The sequence below is a fragment of the Lissotriton helveticus genome, chromosome 1_1, assembly GCF_964261635.1.
Source record: "Lissotriton helveticus chromosome 1_1, aLisHel1.1, whole genome shotgun sequence".
In the NCBI taxonomy this organism is placed as follows: domain Eukaryota; kingdom Metazoa; phylum Chordata; class Amphibia; order Caudata; family Salamandridae; genus Lissotriton; species Lissotriton helveticus.
This window is the reverse complement of record NC_136057.1, coordinates 1,491,844,030-1,491,859,759: the sequence shown is the minus strand read 5'-3', so window position 1 is coordinate 1,491,859,759 and position 15,730 is coordinate 1,491,844,030. Positions and strand designations below refer to the sequence as shown.

Below are 15,730 nucleotides of genomic sequence, written 5' to 3'. Positions count from 1 at the left end.
CCTTGAGCAGTTAAAGGGAAGAGAACGAAGAGGACACCTAAACACCAGGGCAGCAATTGTGTACTCGACCAGATAGATACTCTGGTTAACTAGTGCAAGGTCATTTTAGAGGGGACCCAGACTGCGCCCAGCACCTCCGGTGTAGCAATAGACGGACCCATGTTAAGCCCTAGATTACATTGCCCCTCAGTTATTCCAACAATGTTTCAAAAGCAATCCCTCAAGAGGGTGCCCATGGTATCCAACAAGCCAGCATTAATTAACAAGGATACACCTCATCCTCATATTACCTCTACTGATAGTACCAGTTCAAAAACTCTACCCTTAGAACAAGTAATCCACTGTGTGAAAAGATTTTCACCCCTTGAGGTCTTTAGTGTCGATCAAAACGAAACTGAGGCTGTGTAAACTATCCCTGGGTTGATGGGTGATCTTGCGACAAACTGCACAGAAAATGAATCAGAGCCCTCGTACACCAAATTGATCTTACAATCACTTAGAGATGAAATCGGAACACTGAAAACTATGGTGGAAGGTCTCACCACACTAGTTAAAACGTTATTAGGGGCAGTTTCGCCTTGCACACAGCATGATATCCTTGTAAATAGCAATAATCCATCCCTTACAGTTAACGATGTACCATCACAGAAACCAGTACTTAGCTAAGGACATATCTCTAATGGCCCCATTGCACTCAGTCACTTCTTCTACTTCCACCCAAACACAAGTGCAAAATGGCTGGCTGCGAGAAAGAGCAGTTTTGACATCCATATACAAGACAAGCTTATGAAGCAAACGGCCACACAGTATTCCTGAAACAGCCATAGAGCAACACAACCAGGGCAATTCAACTCCCTATGTATGGAAACCGAGACAAGTTGCACCTTTCAGTCCAGTTAATTAGAATTAGCTTGCAGCAACCCAAAACAATTCTCATGACCAACGTCCCGAAACTTAATATCAAGAACACTTACGAGAGCCCAGGCTCCTTGATAAATAAAGTGACTCACTGAATTCGACATTTCAGGGGCTGTCTAATCAGTGATTAGAGACGACATTCTAAGAGCACGGAGATGTTCTTTACCGACACGCCAATTGGACAACATCGAGATCACCCTACGGGGTACGGAAACAGCAGAAAATCTCCTTGCTTGAGGATTTCGTACTTGCGCCCGATGGGTCTTCCATCCAATTTAAGCATCCCAACACTAGAGCAGGGTAGTACACAAGTTACACAGCCTTTTCCGGCCTTGGCAAGCAGCTTTTCTTTAGAGACTAACGACTGACTATGGGATGCGGCCCTTTACCGTTCGTATCTATCCAGTGTGGTATATAGCTCTAACCACACAGCTAGCCCTCTAGCCACTTCCAGTTCTTTTACTTCCCCAAATTGTACTGGTGACAGTCCACCATGTAGACCTTCTACTTCAATCTGGGAAGAGCAAACATCAGAATCCTGCGTGCACGTAGCCTCACAATTGTTATCCCATCAGACAATCAACATTTGCACTCCCATACAAAGCACTGCCCCCTGTCAAAGGGCCCCACAGCGATTGAAGATCTTGTCTTGGAAATGTAGCGGGCCTTAGCAGTAAAATTCCCCTGCCCCACTGAAACCAACTAGTGGAAGGCTTTGATGTATGTACTTTTCAGGAGACATCGACCTTGGTTCCTATTCATAAAGTAGGCTTTACCTGCTTCCACCCACCCACAATATCGACGGGAGGGGGCGCCCATCGAGGGGTCTCACTGTCTGGATAAGGATCGCCCTTGATTGTTGAATTATTCCTCAAACAAGTTCAAGCCCAGACCTCATAAGGCTAAGTATTAGAGGACCTAGAGGGGGACCGACAATTGAACTTCTTAACGTTTATGCAAGAGGGACCAAGGGAGGCAGACCATCAGCCACCTTGGCAGCATTAGATGAATGTCTAGCTAATTGCTCACCTCAGGCAAGAGTGATAGTCACAGGGGACTTTAATTGCACCTTTGAACCACTGGACCAGGAAGACTTTTCTGGACTAGACGATCAAGATAGTAGATGGGCAATTTCTCAACTAGATCTTCCCTTAGTCAAAAAATGGACATAGCAGGTACTCCGACTTAATGCCATCACCATGGAGTATGGGCTAAGGGCAGGCAATGGAAGGTCACCGTCTGACAAGCAGGGCGCCAACACCTACAATAGAGTGAACTGCCCATCGCGGCTCGACTATATCCTCCTTGACTTAAAACTATGGGGGAGTCTGATCGACATGATAGTGGGAACGACCATAGAGAGCGATCACAACCCTCTATTACCAGCTGGAAAACTTGTCCCTAATAGTTACCAGAGATATAGTTTCAACCAACTGTAAAAAGTGTCTAAAATGGAAGAAGGTAGCTTTGAGCGACGCAAAGATCGCTGGGATCAAACACGAGCTGAATACAGGCACGGCCAAAGCTACAGCCTTAAGCGCAACCCTAAAATCGGATGCGTACAATGCCCACATGCACACTGTTTCGCAAATTAAAATCTACTTCCAAGCCCTAAATAAGTCTAAAAAATCTAGTCATACCATCAAGGACCCATACTCCTGGTATAATAAAGAATGCAGGGAAAAATGATCGCTACTGGCGAAAGCCATTAAAGGGAAAAACCAGGCCCTTATAAAATTGGCTAGAGAATCCTACAAAGTAACCCAGAGGGAGGCAAAGTTAAAATGGGATGAATCATGCTGGGAACAATTAAAAAATGCATGCTCTTCCAAGGATACCAGCATGTTTTGGAATTGGGTCACCTGGGGAAGCAAGGCGGGCGCATAACCACCCCCTAATTACATCACCGGTCAGACCTGGTATAATCACTTTAAAGGGCTCTACTCATCACCAGAGGCTAACAATTGAGGGGAGCTAGATCATCCCAATATGCCTAGGGCAGAAGAGGAGTGCCTTACCATACAGGAGGCAGAAGCGCAATAAATAAAATTGTTCCATCCAAAGCAGCGGGTCCTGATGGCTTACCCGGGGACCTATTTCTGGCCGACCTCCATCACTGGGCCCGCTTCATCGCACTATTAGCCAATGAAATAGCCAACGGAATGCCAGTCCCTGCGTCATGGAAAGTGGCCGAGGTTGTCCCCATCTACAAGAAGGGAGACAGAGCTGACCCGGCCAACTACAGACCAATCAGTCTGATCGATGCTATGCAGAAGGTCTTTGACTGGATGCTTCTGCATAGGATCCAGTCATGGACTGAGGAGGAGAAGTGTGGCTCAATGGTTAGAGCGGCAGACCCTGATGCAGAGGTCTAGCCCGGGACCAGGGTTCAATTCCCCGCCTCGGCGGGTCTTGAGCTCAAAAATTCCACGGACCTGATAATTCTCGCCTCGGTGCCTATCCCAATCATGGAGTCCCACTCTGCAACTCTGGGCAATAGCTTGCTCAATCTCCACAACGGCCCCCACAACGCTAAGGATGCCTGGCTTCACCTTGGGGGTGCCCAGGAGTGGACACCTCACAGGGAAAGCCAGGATGGGTTCCACAGCGGTATTCGTACAAGCGCCTTGAGACCCTTGCAGGTGAGTAGTGCGCTATACAAGTATCAATTTACAATTTACATTTACAATTATGTCCCAGTATCAGGCCGGATTTAGAACAAAGACCAGGACAATGGACCAAGTGTTCAGACTCCTCTTCATTTACTGGAAAGTAGTGGTGCTGGGCAAGGGCAGTCTCTATCTCGCCTTCATCGGTTTGAAGACTGCCTTTGACCTGGTTCCCAGATCCAGACTCTGGTCAACACTTGGTGAAATGGGTATCCCCCCTCCTATTCTAAAAGTCTTAATTCAGCTCAACGAGGTGACTTCCGCCCAGGTCAGGTGGGGAGAGCAGGGACAACTAACAGAACGCATCCCTGTCAATCGAGGGGTCCGACAGGGATGCGTCATGACCCAACTCTGTTCTCCCTTTATGGGGTGGTCGATTTCCTCTTAGAGGAGCCTGCAGATTTGCCTAAATTGGGGGATAGTCCTACCAGGCAGTCCCCAGTAGGTTGAAGATTAGGGAGCTTCATAACAAATAAATCTCGAAAGATAGTCACCAGAGAGAAAAGAGTTCAAATAAAATACGCACTTATATAGCGCATGGCTACCCAAGAGCATCCCATCGCTTTATGTGACACCATTCTGTCCCCACTAGTTACGGAAAGAGGAAAGCCTTCAACTGTTTCCTGAATCTAAAATGATCGGGTTCAAGACGAATGAAATCTGGGAGCTGATTCCAAAATTTAGCAGCATTATAGGAAAACAGCCGGCCTCCAGACCGGGCCCGTTTGAGCCTCGGGACTACAAGCAATTGCTTATCATCTGATCTTAATTGTCGCCTGGCACAATAAAGTTGCACCATGGGCTGAATCAAAGAGGGGCCATTACCAGAGATGGACTTATGGACAATGCACATGGCTTTGAACCGGATTCTTTCTTGAACAGGGAGCCAGTGCAACAGACCAAGCGCCACCTTTACCGACTTCCGTTTAGGGATGTTCAGCAAGAGACGGGCCGTACAATTCTGGGCAATCTGTAATCTCTTAATGGTTCCCTGTGGCGCACCCAAATAGACTGCATTCGCATAATCTAACCGAGAAAGGACGAGGGCCTGGACCAACATCTGCCTCGCATTAGATGGGAGCAAAGGAAGGACCTTACGTATCCATCTAAGAAGCCCATAACAGGTCCTTGCTACTCCACATGCTTGGGCTGGGAGGTTCAGGTTGCAGTCCAACCAAACGCCCAAGCTCTTAATTTGTTTCTTTGGGGCAGGCAAAACACCAAGACAGCTGGGCCACATGAGGTCCAAGTTACTCGGAGTTTCATGGCCCAGGATCATAATTTCTATCTTTGCCCCATTCAGCTTCAGAAAGGACCGGTCCATCCATTCAGATACCTTAGTAAGGCAGGCAGCTAAACCCGACACAGATTTATCTTGCTGAATAAGGGACACCACTAATTGGGTGTCATCAGCATAAGTCACACATGGATTCCCCAGGGAAGTACCACCCCCTCCAAAGGCCTCATGTAAATGTTAAACATGGTAGGGCTAAGTGATGAGCCCTGGGGAACTCCATACTCCAAAGGTCTTTCCTTAGAAAGGGCTCCTTCCTCAAAGACAATACAAAATCTGTCTGTCAGAAAGGACTGTAGCCATTCCAAGGCAATACCTGTGACTTCCACCTCCCTGAGTCTTTGAATCAAGATTTTATGGTTCGCGTTATCGAAGGCCGCGCTAAGATCTAGTAAAATATTAGCAGTGCAGCCTCCCTCGTCCAAAATCTTTCCAGATTCTTCGACCACAGCAAAAAGGGCCGTCTCCGTGCCCTGGTAACACCTAAATCCCGTCTGAGTCAGGTGAAGATAGTCATTCTCCTCAAGATGAGCTACCAATGCAGAGTTCACATGTTTTTCTGCTAATTTACTTATTCCAGGAAGTGATGAAATGGGGCGATAATTGGCCCAATCCTCAGGATCCAAATTACTCTTTTTTTAAGAGGGCCCTGACTCTCGCTTGCTTCCAACGACCGGGCACTTGACCCGTAGAAAGAGAGGCATTTATTACATCCAGCATAACTGGGCAAATCGTCTCATAAACCAAATTCAAGATGGCCGGAGGGGCAAGGTCAGCAGGAGATCCAGATTCCAGCCGCTTCAGGAGATCCTGCAATCCAGGCAAGGGCAGCAAAGGAAACTCTTCCTTAATAGCCTGTTGTGGTACCAGAGACATATCTAAATCTGGGATACTTTGATGAAGACTAGAGTAGATGTTATGAGCTTTAGTAGAGAAGAAATGAGCTAACTCCTCACAACGCTTTAATGCATTGTCGCCATCACTGGGATGACTAGGGATGGTAAGAAGAGATTTCATAATTTAAAGATTTCCCGAGGGGCATTAGATGCTGATAATTTTTGTGTGATAATAGCTGGCTTGAGCAGATTTTATTTTATTCTTATAAACCCTGATTGCCTCTCTATATTTGCCCTTACTTATTAATGTAAAATCATTCCTCCATGACCTTTCAAGTTGCTTACAGGATTTCTTAAGTTGTCTCAAAGTATTGGAATACCATGCTTTCTTATTCGGGCATATCCGATGACAGAACACTTTCTTCGGGAGAACTAAATCCAGCAAAGATTCCAGCTAATTGTTAAAGTTCTCATTTGCTTTTATGGGGTCAGAATGAGGGGTAGGAGTAGACTCCCTCAAATTAGTCGCCCATCTTTCCACTGGGAGTTTCGACCATGCCCGGCCACATTGTTTAGTTCTGACACAAGGCAAATATCACCCAAATATAGCCCAATATCAGAAGTGTGCAAAACACCCACACATATTAGGCTTCTTTATAAAAGTGTATGAAAGGGTTAACACATACTAACGATTCATGAATGGAGTGACAAAATAAAAAAAATTTAACATATGTTTATTTGCTGCCTTCCGCACTATGAGGGTAAAAAGCTGGTAGGATATATCAATATATATATATATATATATATATATATATATATATATATATATATAATCCAACATGCGCCTCACGCTGACAGGATACTGAGGGTCACTCGCCGCAAACTGGACACATACCCAAAAGTTAGTGCTTCAGGATGATTTTATTTCCCGTATGTCAAGACGCGTTTCGCAGCCCACAGCCGCTTCCTCACTCGACACATTTGTTTTTCTCAGAGAGTGCTTTTAAAGTGACAGTGCATGTTAAAACAAGTTACCACGTGATCGGCTCTGTAATAGAGCTAAAAGACATACTGGGCAATCTATGTAATACTGAAAGGGATAATTGTAAAATACATGATCACATTTTAAAACATTTTGTTAGATGACATGTAACAATTACACTATAATAGTGAAATAAAGTTAAAAAATTTTGTTTTTTTCAACATGTTTTGCATACAATCTCCTGGTAAGATGCCTCCCATAGGAATAAATATTCTGGTATATATCACGTGGACTAAAGATCCATTGTGCTAAAAAGTGCAGAATTATGCAAGTGCAGTATAAATAAACAACTATTTTTTTATAAAAATGTCTCTGCTTTTGCTAACATTGCAGCAATTTCATGATCATCAGGGTTTAATACAATGTTCATGATTTTATGTTTTTTTTTGTTTTATCTGTTGGAACTGTTGTATCTAAACTATTCTGCTTGAAAAGATAACGCTAATACCTAACAGCGGATCCCCGCTTCTGAAGGTATGTCATAAGGAGGTTTGCAAGTAAAAAATCCTACATCACATAATTTGGTTTAAACCAACAAAACATGATATTAAACACTACGATGAAATTTAGATGTGACCCCTATATTCGCAATTGACAATTATAAATCCAATCTCAGAGAACCAAACCTTTCCATGGTGTATATACAGTGCAATAGTGCGTCAAGGATTTCATATTTACACCGGATCTTGATGGGTTTCTATATAGAGTTGTTACCATTAAATATTGAATATTGAAAGTTAATTATCAATAATAAAATATTCAATATTAAATATTAAATACTAAATAATAAATGTAAAAATAAATATCAAATATATACTTTTATTAAGATTCTAATACAGTTGTATAGTCCTATCCCATATCTATTTGTGCAGCTGTCTACAATCGGTCACTTAACACAACTTCACTTGGATGTAGGGGAATGGGATCTCTGAAAAGGTGTACGTGAATTGGAATTGAATAAAATAGAGGGGTCAATAGGAGAATATACAAGTTAAAGGAGTTAAAGACTTGTATATAAATCCTCCGTAATATTAAGGCCATTGGGGTGTTTGGTGTCCAATTGGAGAATATACCTTGTCTCCAACTTCCTGAGTTTACCCTCCCGATCACCTCCCCTTCTGTTCGGTGGAACAGCATCAATCAGAAAGTAGCTGAGGCTCTTGTTGTTAGATTGATGACATTCTTTAAAATGCCTCGCTACTCAGTATGTGTTGTCAAAGTTACTGATAGCTCGAAGATGCTGGAGAATTGTGATATGGGCCTGAAGTTTGGTGCTACCAACGTAGCGTAGGCCACATGGACAGAATAAAACATAGACGGTGTACTCAGTCTTGCAGGTTAGCAATTTGGATATTTTCTGGGGCCTCTGACTAAAGAGAGTTGTGTATGTGATTGTCTTGACACCATGGGTGCATGCTTTGCATGTTTTGCAACGAAAAAATTATTTCTGGATTCGGGGTGACCAACCAATCCCTCATGGATGGGGCCCTACTGTGGGTAATGGACACCCTCTGTGGAAGCAGGAATCCTATTACCGGGTCATTGAGAACTAATGGTCCGCTGGTTTGTACAATTTTATCAATTTCTTTGTGTTGACTGCTATAGCCCATAATCAGGCGAAAAGTAGGAGTAATCAGTTTTTCCCCTTCAGAGTTGGTACAAGATATGGGTTCAGGACATTTTTTGCCAACAAGTAACTGGATGCAATCTAGTGTTTGTGTTTTTAGTATGGCTTGTTCCACGGTGTTAGGAGAATAACCTCGGCTTAAAAAACGCTGCCTGCTTTTTTCTTGGGCCACTACTAGTTCACTGTTAGTGCTACAGATGCGCTTAAGCCTGAGCATTTTGCCATAGGGAATGCTATTTACCAGATGGCGTGGGTGGGCACTCGTGGCGTGTAATACGGAGTTGCCCGCCGTCTTTTTACGGTATAGACTTGTTTCTAATTTGTTATTCTCTATGTAAACATGAGTGTCCAAGAAATTAACATTTGTGCCACTGATAGTAGCTGTAAAGTGGAGGTTCAGGGAGTTTTCATTAATTTGAACGATAAATTGTTGCGCTTCATCTTTAGTTCCTTGCCACACAACGGTGACCTTTGACCCTACTCGCAGGGCCGGCCGCTCCACACACCACACGGCTCCCCGTGTGCCCCCAGGACCTCACCGCTGCTCCGCTAGTTGACGCTGCCCCTGCGCCATAAGTATTCTGTGTTTGCTTTCTGTGCCCCTGCATTTGTTGTGCATTTCGCTCTGCCCGTGTTTGTATTTCTTCCGCTTTTGCCCGTGATTGTATTTTCCCGCTTTTGCCCGCGATTGTATTTTCCTGCTTTGTGCCCGTGACTGTATTTTCCCACCTTGTGCCCCCTCGCTCCCCGCCGCTGCTCCCCTACCGCCCGCCCCTTTTTCCTTCTGTACCCACTTTCCCTACACCCATTCGCCGCCCCGCTCCCGCCTCCCAGCTGCTCCTCCCTCCCACTTCGCCATATATGGAGGAGACCGCGCGGAAGCGCCGATGGCGTGCCAAAGGCAAGCCCGTCTGCGCCCGTCCGCGCCTGGACCGCACCCAGCGCCAGAACCCCTGTTCCCCGCTGACTCCAGACCAACAGACTGACATACGACAGCGCCGCCCTCAAAGCACTCAACACCGAACCACCGCCCGCCTGCTACCAAGCCACCCCTGGACGCACCCATGGACCCTTCACCTGTCAAGCCTGCAAACTCTGACACCTTAATCGTGCTCCCAATGAATCATTAGTTGCATCCCAAAAGGCACTCTGTAAATCTCCTTTAAGAACAAGGATTCCACTCCAAGATATCTTGATCATTCCATGATTTTATTCTCATAGATTTTCATTAACTGTTTTCATGATTTTTTTCTTTACTTTTTGGAAAACATCATGTCATTAAATTATCATTGCATTAATCCATCACTCCTATGCATTTCGGGCATTATGAAGCTCTTCCTCAGGGAGTAGAATAAAAACATATGTACTAATGATAAAAGCATATGAATAAATAATAAACATGTCTCATTAATGATGTTCATAATGCCTTTGAATTGTGCTGAAAAGTCAAGCCTGCAAATTCACCTGCCTCAGACCCCGTACCCCGCCCGCCAAGGCAAACAGCAGCAACAACCACCTCAAGTGCATCCTCCTCAACACCCGCTCCGTCCACAAGCACGCCATCGAACTCTGGGACCTCCTTGACACAACAACACCTGACGTCGCCTTCCTCACGGAAACCTGGATGAACGCCTCCTCAGCCCCCGACATCGCCATAGCCATCCCGGACGGCTACAAAATCACTAGGAAGGACCGCATCAACAAAACAGGAGGAGGGATCGCCATCCTCTACAGGAACACCATCCGCGTCAGGACCAATGCCGAAGACACCATCTCCTCCGCCGAGCACCTACACTTCCAGATCCACACTGACCCCCAGACCACCCTCAGAGGAACACTCATCTACAGACCCCTGGGCCCACGCACACAATTCAGTGAAACCATCGCCGACCTCATCAGCCCGCACGCCCTAGCTTCACCAGAATACATCCTCCTAGGAGACCTGAACTTTCACCTGGAAAATAGCAACGATAACGCGACCACCACCCTGCTAGACAACCTCGCCAACCTCGGAAGCAACTGGTGGACTCCCCCACACACCTCGCTGGCCACACCCTCGACGCCATCTTCTCCGCCAGTAACCACGTCGCCTTCAACCGCTCCACAGGACTACACTGGACCGACCACAGCTGCATACACTTCACTTTCAAGAAGACTACATCCCACCACAACACGTATCGGATCCCCCGCAGATGCTGGAGCAAAATCACCGCTGACCAGCTCACCACGTCATTGAGCCAGAACCCACCGGCCGACACCAATTTACCCGACACCAACAACGCAGCTATCAACCTCGCACAGTGGATCACCAACTGCGCCGACAACCTCGCTTCATTAAAAAAAGCCCCACAGCAAGACTACCAGCAGAAGACCCTCCTGGTTTACAGACGCCCTCAAAGCCGCAAAGGGATCCTGCCGAACACTCAAAGACCTGGCGCCAAGAACGGACAACTGAAAACCTGACAACCCTCAAAGCCGCCACCCGCGAATACCATCAGCAAATCCGGACCACCAAGAGGACAGCGTTCAAAGAGCGACTGAACAACAACACCCAGAACAGCAAGAAACTCTTCAGCATCGTAAAAGAGCTCTCCAACCCTGACGCCATCAACAACGATGTTACCCCCTCGCAAGACCTCTGCAACTCCCTCGCCACGTTCTTCCACCGAAAATTCACAGACATACACGACCGCTTCGGACCCCAAACTCCACTGCCGGACATCAAACCAGCGACCCCCAGCATCACCATCAACTCCTGGGCCCCCATCAGCAGAGAAGACACCATCCACGTCATGAGCACCATCCACTCCGGCTCCCCCTCTGACCCATGCCCCCATCACATCTTTAACAAAGCCGGCACCACCATCGCACCCCACCTGCGGAACGTCATAAACAGCTCCTTCACATCAGCAACCTTCCCTGAGAACTGGAAGCACGCAGAGATCAACGCCCTCCTGAAGAAACCCACAGCAGACCCCAATGACCTCAAAAACTCTGTACCATCTCTTTTCTCCCCTTCCCAGCTAGAGTCATCGAGAAGACCGTCAACAAACAGCTGACTGCATTCCTCGAGGACAACAACTAGCTCGATCCCTCTCAGTCCGGACTCCGAGCCAACCACAGCACCGAGACCTCCCTCATTGCAGCCACCGACGACATCAGAACCCTAATAGACAACGGGGAAACAGCCGCCCTCATCCTTCTGGACCTCTCCGCGGCCTTTGACACCGTATGCCACCACACCCTAATACACCGCCTCAGCAACACTGGAATCCAAGGAAAGGCCCTGGAATGGATCACCTCGTTCCTCTCCAACAGAACTCAGAGTCCGCCTCCCTCCCTTCCGGTCAGAGGCCACAGAGATCATCTGCGGCGTACCTCAGGGTTCTTCACTCAGTCCAACACTCTTCAACATCTACATGAGCCCCCTCTCCACCATTGCACGAAAACACAACATTGTTGTTAATCTATCTAGGACCCTAATAATCAAGATATCCCCGATTCATGCCCTTATATGGTTATAATAAAACATATCCTTATAAAGGCATAGGAATCATGTCCATATCTAGTCATAGCCCATGCAGTCCAAATACGGCAAGGCTACTCCCATAGACTCCTAGAAAGTACAACGCGTTCTTTAAACAAACCAAGCCTCCAGCAGCCCGGGAAATCCCCCTGCTTTTGTTTTGCACAAGAACTCCTGGAGTCCAGAAAGAACTGTTAGTTCTTAGTGACGTCTTATGTCCAACCTTACGTCAAACTCGGCACCTTTCAGGTATAAATATACCAACAGTTGCCTTAAGCAAACACACGGTGGTTTGGAGCAGAGCGGCTATCTACTTGCCCGACGCCCATCTGATGCGAGTGCCGAAGGAAGCCGACCCTCCCATTTGACGCACTGAGAGAGACGCTGTCTTTTCTCAAGCCGAGAAATCCAGCTCCGGTGTTTCCAGTCACCCTTGCGGGTTGCTGGGAGATCGGGTCCTGAGAGAGAGATACAAGACCTCCTACATTCTATTACCAAAGTACGGAGCTGACTAAACCCTTAAGAGAATTCTTGATTCAGATTCTTGGCAAAAACCAACTTAACTTAAACTGCAACTTACTTACTCCTTCCCACGTATTAGGCTTAGGTCAGGTACACCGGGGTAGGCGTATCTTAGAAGCACCAGTTGAGTACGTTAGTCAATGTTTTTATGTATGTATATATTTGATCCGTTTTAAAGTATCATATGGCTAAGAAACCATATCAATGCTTTTAAAGTATTATTTCATAATACTCCTTTTACTGTACGCACTTTACTTTATGATAAGTATTGCAATTGTGGCAACTCACTTCTCTTGCATGAGAAAGAAGACTGCTCAATAAATAACAGTTTTTATTGAAAACGCCCGTCTCTCTATTTCTCTGCACTCTGGTGAAATTAAGCATGCACGATTGACTGAGTGAAATAACTGTCTATTGTTTTCACACGACTCTAGAGATATACTCTTTATTCTGAGGGAGCAAAGTTGTCATGTTTATATGTTTGTCAGAAACTAATCCCTTCTTGTCTATTCAGGCAAGTTAACTCATTCCTGTTCACTAGAGAACGTTTCTAGTGACCTCTGAGCTAGCTGGCAAAACTAATAAGTCTAACATAGTCAGTAGAGACCTAGATGACCTCAGTCCTACGTCCAAACTGCTGTTTGTTATTCCAATGCGCAGAGCCTATTGGGAATATAGGAACTACACTACATGGCGCCCAACGTTTGGTAAAGCGATAATCTAACGCAAGACATTAGAGTAACTCAGTCGTGCTTTTCACACAGACCCCTTTTTCCCGTAAAAACTCCAAAAGACGTCTGGAGTGGGTAAAAGGTTAATATCCGCCGGAACTTAGTAGGAAGAGATTCCTATGTATTCGTTTTTGGTTTAGTCAACGTTGAAGGATACAGTGTTCCAAAATATTGTGCACCTAATCTTTGTTTCCTTGAAACTTGTTCTGCAACAAAAAACTTTCTGTCAGTAAAATGCCGGACGGTGACGAAGAAAGAGATGCTACAGCGTCTCAACTGTTGTGAGATGACACAACTCTCCAACAGAATGACCCGAATGTTATAATCATTCCGGTTAATGTAAGACGAACTATAGCTCTTAAGCTTATAGAAAATGGACTATCACCGAGAGGTGGTACAGTCATATTCGTGGTAGAGACCCATGAATATCGGCAGACAGAGGTATTCTATTCATGGATACACTTTCCAGCAGCAAACGCTGTAACACAAGACTTCCACTATTACAAAATAGAGGAATCTCCAGAGGAATACGCTCCTTTCGAGGTCGTTGAGATTCCACTAACTTACCAAGAGCACCTGCTCTGGTTTAATGGCTCCCTAAAACATCAAAATTACTTTACCAGGCTCGGTCCACTAGGTAGACCAGGAGCCACGTGGCCGGTTCTAGCCAGCTACACACCACATCCAGACATTGAAAAAATGTCAGACCGGGAACTTTTAGCTCAGCTACAACTACTAATTAAAATACATAGATAATTGGTCCAATATGTTAGGCGGACTTCAACAGTCCAACCAGCAATAAGAATTCCACAACAAACCCCTCAACAGGGGAACACAAATAAAATTACACCACAGAATATACAATCAGCCATTGGCAAAATACCCGCAAAACGGGAACAAATTCCATTCTGGTTAGCAAAAAAATCACTCAAATAGAGGCAGTATTTCCTGATACTACACCTCATGAAAAACACTGAATTCTGACTATCTGCCTTCCAATGGGGATCGCATCACATGTGGAGGACTGTGACACTTGGGGCACAGTCTTTGCTTCAATTTACACAAAAACACATGGTGTCCCGTCTATGGCGGTTATACCAGACGTACTAAGACAGATTCAAAATGAATACGGTCCAGAACCTGCTTTAACTCTGGGTATGAAATTACTAAAAGACTTCAAGCAGGTCTCGGCTATATTATTAGCCAACATAAAAGGAGAAGCAGCATCTGTGGCGATCCGCCAGAAATTGAAAGAAACTGATATAGCAGAACAACCTTTTGAACTTGCCAGAATCATAGAAAAATCCTATGAAGAACTAGGTAGAGGTAGTTTGGGTGGGAAACCACTAAAAAACGTTTATTAAAAATAATCTGAACACTCCAAAAAAGAGTTGGGATGGTAATAAACAATCCACTCCCAAAGAAAAACGTTTTATGTCCAGAGGAAGGTCTCCTCAATGGAGAGATAGGTCTCCAGAACGAGGAAACAAGTCTCCCTAAAGGGAGCCCTCTGTGAAAAGATACAACCTTAGAGATGGGGATAAATTGAGAAAACCTGACAGATATCAAGATATTGATACACGTCCCTCTCGATCTTTTCAGACTTCCTCACAGAAATCGGAAAGAAGAGGACGGTCAGAACAAAAGGAAGAGCACGTCAAGTCCAAAGACAAGGAACCTGCTCATCAAAGTAAAAAATTACAATTTCCAAGAAAGAAGGTAGCCAGTATTAAAATAAAACATGTCGAGGATTCTGAGGACACAACTGAAAAACGGAGAGTGGGCCCAGACAGTGCTAGACAGCGCAGCAGAAGTAACCATAGTTCGCAAGATCCTGATGAATCTTCTGGAGACAGTGGACACGAATGAATACATTCAGGTGGAAACTGCAGATCCCAGAGTTAGCATCCCCATAAATTATACGAAATAACATTGCGTATAGAGGGGGACAAAACTAGGAAAATAAGAGGTCTCTTTTGGGATCACTTATCTAAAGGCTATGATATCCTGTTAGCTGAAAAAGACGGGCCACCAGAGTTTGTCAGGGAGTGCCCTCATGGCGAAGAAATGATTATGCCTGCCTTCTCAAATCATATTCCAATTCATAAAAAATAAACACTTGCAAGAAAATGGGCAGTGGCCCAAGCCCCTGCATTATATAAAAATCATGTAGGATGGGATGAGGATTCTCCTCACCCTAAAATTCAGTTAAAAAGTCAACCTACTGCACAAAGGCAGTACCCAGTTAAACAAGAAGCTAAAAAGCAAGTCAGGGAGATCTTAGATCAACTTGAATACCAGGGGGTGATTGAAACATGCACCTCACAAATGAGCAATCCTTTGTTTCCTGTCTCCAAGCCAGACGATTCATATCGTCTAGATTTGGACTACAGACACTTAAACTCCTGTTGCAAAACATTTGCAGTACAAAACTCACACAGTGCAGCACTAATGAATAACATCGTGCGTAAAAAATATAAAACGACATTAGATATCTCAAATGGCTTCTTTTGTCAAAACATTGCACCTGAAAGCAGGTTTTTGACCGCTTTCTCAACAATGGGG

General features: G+C 45.2%; 1 protein-coding gene across 2 annotated transcripts in view; it reads left to right on the top strand.

Moving 5' to 3' along the window:
* Window positions 1-15,730, top strand: part of VDR (vitamin D receptor) — a 1,330,217-nt gene that overhangs the window by 1,117,790 nt on the left and 196,697 nt on the right. The window lies entirely within an intron of this gene.